At 33.2% G+C, this 6,061-nt stretch overlaps 1 long non-coding RNA gene across 1 annotated transcript; it reads right to left on the bottom strand.

Annotated features, from left to right (window-relative positions):
- Window positions 1–5,339: 5,339 nt before the first annotated feature.
- On the bottom strand, window positions 5,340–5,724 carry LOC114755672 (uncharacterized). The gene is made up of 3 exons (XR_003741340.1): window positions 5,676–5,724; window positions 5,491–5,589; window positions 5,340–5,384 (listed from the first exon to the last, which is right to left on the bottom strand). It is a non-coding gene; the product is annotated as an uncharacterized LOC114755672 (long non-coding RNA).
- Between the last annotated feature and the right edge of the window lie 337 nt (window positions 5,725–6,061).

Raw genomic sequence — 6,061 nt, 5'->3', positions numbered from 1 at the left:
TTCCTCATTATTCAAGTGTGGAGGTTTTTTTTATGAGAGTGGCAACCATAATCCTTTGCTATCTCCCTTATGTTGTTGCTTCAAGTGGGAAGGTTTCATTTGCTATGAAGTTTTAGTAAGTATCATAAGTGTGACTATTTTTATTGTAATGATTATAGCTCAAGGACTTCTTCCCTTTCTAGTCTCCCCTTTTGCTGCCATACACAATCATAGTTTAAGTTTCAACCATTAGTGAAGAAGAAATAGGTGAAAAATTTTGAGCAAGCTATTTACAGCTTTCCTCATTTTTGATCATATTAAAGGCATGTTCTTGAGATGAGAGAGGTTTCATGCCCATAGTCCATCAAATAATGTCTTCAAAAACATCATTAAGTCCAACAAAAAATTTATAGTATCATTCTTATACAATGATCTATTTAAAGTACATTTCATCAATGTAGCAAGACCATTGATATATCTCGTACATTTAATTTGTAACCAAAGACTCATGAAAGCATTACAATACCATGTAACAAACTTCTCTCCTTCAATGAGGTTGCAAAGCATATGTTTGATTGACTATGTTATCACAGTATTATTTTTTGCACACTATGATTTAGATTAGGGATCTTTAATTGATAAAGGTTTTAGATTACAAGTTAGATACTTCTCCATTTTTCACTTGTGAACAAACATCAACATATTTATGGACTATTCGAGGTAATTATTCCCATCAAGCCGATAGGTGATAATGACTTGGGAGAGTGAGTTAGAAGTTATATCTCCACCAACAAGGTGTTGTAGTGTACTAGTTGCATGACTCCAAAGGATCTCACCCATTTTTCTCCTTTATGTCTTTCTTCCAACATCTTGGTGAGATGTTCTTCCTAGAAGCCCCCTGGCACAAGTATGCGTAGGGACCTGAACAATCTTCTCCAAGTGCCATTGAAGACTTGGTAATCTCACCACCACCAATGAAGACTTTGGATGAATTGGTTAGTGCTGACTTATTGATAGAACCTAATCTTTATATGGTTTTCTCAAGTGTTTTCTAATGTTTTGCAATAATTTTACCCTCATTATGCATGCACTTATATCCACTTGATTACATTGAGTCATGCATTGCATTTTGCTCTTTAAGGGGTAAAAAGGGTCATTTTTCTCTTCTAAATTTTAATTGCCTTGATTTGTAATCAGTTGGTCTTTATAAAGCTCTTTGTTGTGATTTTCAGGCAATTGAAGAGGGACCCAAGAGTCATGATAGAGCATGGATGGGGCCAAAATATTACAAGGACCAAAACACAAAAGTTGGGAGTGTTCTGCCTCCCCAAGTCACGACATGGACTACATAGAGAGCTCTCATCTTGACTCAGGTCCAAAACGCGTAGTTTCATTAAAAGGGCATCCAGGTCGCGACATGGACTACTTAGGTCGCGACTTGGATGCCCTTTTAATGAAACTACGCGTTTTGGACCTGAGTCAAGATGAGAGCTCTCTATCTTTCCAAGTCACGACATGGAACCTCTCAGGTCGCAACTTGACCCCCCGTGAGTCGCGACCTTACATTCCTGAGGTTGCAACCTGAGTGTGTTAAGTGAAGCTATGCGTTTTGGAATAGGTTTCTGAGCTTCTATACCTAAGAAGGGCAGCCACCACGAAAAAGGACTCTTCCATTCTGCAAATTTGCACAAGGTTGAGCCACGATCATCTCCTCTCAAGTCTCTATTGATCCTATACCCAAAACTTCCATTTTTATTCATGTCTTCATCATTTTCTGCATTTTTAAACTGATCAAACCACTCCAACACCCTTCTTCTCTATTTTTCCAACCTTATTTTTAGCTTTAACCATAGCTATTCATTCCTAGAGTGATTGAGATTGGGTTGAAGGCATGAGAGGCTAAACCCTTAGCCTCTTGGTGATGGAAGACAAAGCTTGAGCTCAAAGACTTAATCGGGGAGTTTTCTTTCTATAGTCTAAACCATTGTTTAATGCTGTGTTGAATTTTTCTAGATTTAGCAACTTTCTGCACTTGTATCAAACTTGGTTTATGATTGTAAATCTTATGTTTAGACTATTCTATTGTATTTGGATTGGATGATGTTAATGTTGATCAATCTATTTAATATTTTAGTTTGAATCCTTGTGTTCAGTTCGATTATCAGTGATAATTGTTGATTAATCTATGTGCTTGGTATTCTGTGGCTGTCGATTGACATTCAGAGGGAATTTGCATCATTCATTCATTTACACTCTAAGTGGTTTTCAGCAATGTCTTAAGAGGTGTTAATTAACTTTGATTAAAGTGAGTTTTCATTAATCAAGACATTGGACCCAAGTGATTACTTGGGGTTTTCTTCAGACTTAGAGGTTTTTCAAACTCCCAATCATTCTAAAGAGCAGTGATAGCTGAGCTTTCATCATCAAGAGACTGTTTAACCATAATTCCCTTTTAATTCAAAACATTTCTTCATTCATTCAAAATACCAAAAATAGTTAATTTTCTGCACTTTGCATTTGTTGCACCACTTTTAAAACAACTAAAAGCCCCTTTTTACAATGTTTTTGAAACCCAATTTAGGCTAGGATTTCCAATAACAAGCTCCTCGAGAAGAACGATTGGTTGCATCCTATACTGCATTTTATCTGGTAAAACTCTCTTTCTTGACGATCCAGAAAGCGACAGTTCAAATCGATCACTTATACAATATATGTGGTGTCATGGGTCTAGTACCATGTAATTTATGCAATGCAAAACTCTACATTTTATTCACTAAAACATTTGACACTTATAGAGGATAAACTTACAATATCCTAAGATAATCCTCTCTTAATAAAAGATAAAATAAACTAACATTTATGATTTAGTAAAATCCCTAAGATAACTCAGAGACAAAAACTAATTACGAAAATAATGGCAAGCATCTTAGATAAAACTATGGCTAGTTGTGAATGGGCCTTATGGGGTAAAGCCCATTTCTGACATTATATTTAAGGAGTCATTTGTTCATTACTTAGGATGAGGATAAAAAGGCATGTGAAGAAAACCACCTAACATATTATTCCATCGGAGAATATTATTAAGATATTGTCTATTGGATGTAAGATTTTTCAATAGACCTTTCATAAAATGGTTCTTTACATGTTAGTGCTTTAGCCAATTCATTAGCATCCATCACAGTAATATCTTATTTTGCAGATTTTTCTGATACATAGCCACATATTAAAAGTTTGGATTTTACTAGGCACTCCTACAAGTTTCATTGTCAAGGTAACATTATTTGATTGCATTTAAGAAAGCTGAGATTAAAACCCGTGCACATTGTTATTTAAATACTTTGTGAGTAAGTAGGTTACATAGCTTTTATAGTGCCATATGCATAATGCAGAAATACAATGGATTTTTCTATTACGTTAAATGTTTATTGGCATTAGAGATTTTGTATGTTATTAGGTATATACTAGTTTAGACCCCGTGCTATATGTGGGTGCAAAGGTGTGTTTTTCATAGTATAGAGAATTAGATAATGCTATAATATAGACATAAGATTAGAACCCATAATGCACAAGAGTATAGGTAGTCTTTCATCTAACATATAAGACTGAATCAGGATGAAATGACATCTAAATCTCACATATTTGCTTAAGACATGGGATTACAAAAATCTCTTGGTAAACAATACTAGAGGTTTTGTTAGTAGGGTGTCCTTCATCATTTAAAATCAGTATTTTGAAATGTTTCTTTTTTTTTCATACATAAAATTGCGTCATGCAATGTCTATGAATGAAAAAAGACATGATTAAAAATTGGCTTTTAAATTAAAAGACATAACCATAACTTATAAAATCAGAATATTATAACCTTTATTATTCATAAAGTATATTGGATTGTCCTGGTAAAGTTGTATGGCTATGTGCGATTTACAATTATGGAAATACACTTTGATTATGTAAGTTACAAATGATTATTAACAAATCAAATGATATATTTTTAAGGTATGCTTTTATATATAACATATATTCTAGTGTTTTTAAAAAAAAAACTAAAGACAACTCTTTAAAAGGTATGTTTTTTTCAAGCTTAATGAATTTTTTTTATTTTTAATAGTAACGTCTAAATTTTGCCTAGTTTTTTTTTAAAATTTTTTTGGAAACCAATTATGACTTAAATTTAAAAATCCTGAAATAAATATATTATGGATCAGATTTAATTTTATAGAATTCGTCATGTCATTAAACTCTTGACTTTTATTTATAATGAATGCAAAAGAAAGTATTGTTGAGAACTACCGTTTGTATATACTAGAAAAAACAAAGATGAATCAGAAGGCATAATTTTGCTGAATCAAAAGCCATAATATTGTCTCGTGGAATTAGAATATTATAGCCTTCATTGCTTTTGTTATTATACCTGCTCCTATAATGTTTCTTGGTCTACGAAAACTATATTGCAAGTCAATAATATATCTTTAAGACAAAAGTTAATCAAGATAAAATGACAATAAAATATTGTTACAAGGAAATAAAATTTTGTGTTCACCAAAGATTTTCTTATCAACACTACTACAAAATGAAAAATACTCGACGGTTATTTTGGATCATATTTGACGGTTAAAAACCGTCAACTATACTGGCGTCATATATTTCAACAGCAAATATTTGACGGTTGTTAACCGTCAAATATTTAAATCATACTTGACGGTTACTAGAGAAAAACCGCCAATTATTTTGAGATTATACTTGACGGTTCCAAAAACAGTCAAGTATTCAGTAATACTTGACGGTTCCATAGAGTGACCGTCAAGTATTATAAACATACTTGACGGTTATTTTTGAAAAACCGTCAAGTATTATTTAATACTTGACGGTTTTAAAAGTAACCGTCAAGTATGTTATAATACTTGACGGTTTTAACTAATAACCGTCAAGTATTATTCGTTTTTTTTTTTAAAAAATTCGTTCTCCTTTGCCAGCAACCCCCTGCAATTTTGAAACCGATAACAAAGGCTCATTCAACAGAATCATGCAGGCCAGCATTCAAACCAATTCAGCCATATACATATATGTTAATGAACCGAAAATAATTTACATTATCATATATATACATGAACCAATGAAAACCAACTGTGATATATTAAAATTCTGGCAAGTACAAAAAGGTGAACCAATTCCAAAATTAGCCAATTGCCAAAGTTGTGCAATGCCTAAAACTAACGAACAGCCAAAAATGAACCAAAACCAAAATTATATTGAAACCAAAGCTAGCTGTACGTACATACGCTGTCTTAATGTACACTTCCCTATCTATGTTGTGCCCACTGACGGAATAAGGCCATCGCCAACTCCTCAACGATTTCTTCTATCTGAGCAGATGAATATACTGTGCAATATGTGTCGGCAAAGTACTGTATGCAACCACAAATTATGACTTAAGTTAGATAGAAATGTAAAGCTACAGTAAGTACAATAATTCTTAAATATATAAATTGAACCTTAACAAATGCATATTACCTGCGTGGGAATTGAGTCAGCATTGTGCAGAATTATCTCCTTCATAAATTTCATCACGCAATATCCACAATGGGAGCTCTTGTTGGGCTGACGTGGGCACTGTAAAGAATGGAAAAGGAAATAATATTAGTCAATCATATAAATAAACCATATTTAGTAGAATAGTAAATCATGGTAGTGAATACCTTCACTTTCTTCCACGGGAAGGTATCGTCAAATTGGCCGTTTTTTACCGGGGGGCAGGGTAAGGCCTGATTTGTGCGGTATAGCCACAAAGCCCTGAGAAGACAATAAAATTGAATATTAATGATTGTCAAAAATTTGATTGAAGCAAGAAATTAAATTAAATTTAAATAATAGAGATAAATATTACTTGTTGAACAATGAAACCATAAATGGTCGATTGGTTGGATCCCCATGAAGAGAATCAAGATACCAAATCCTCGGCTTTGTGGGATTGACCACAATCAGCATCCAGTGTCCCCTAAGTATAAGAAAGACAATTAGAACTATTACAAATTATTTTGAAAATGAAAGAATTTAGGAAAGTTTACCCTTGACAATAAGGCGC

The sequence above is a fragment of the Neltuma alba genome, unplaced genomic scaffold, assembly GCF_004799145.2.
Source record: "Neltuma alba isolate B1F8T4 unplaced genomic scaffold, ASM479914v2 tig00010317_pilon, whole genome shotgun sequence".
Taxonomy (NCBI): Eukaryota; Viridiplantae; Streptophyta; class Magnoliopsida; order Fabales; family Fabaceae; genus Neltuma; species Neltuma alba.
This window is presented reverse-complemented; position numbering and strand designations above follow the sequence as displayed.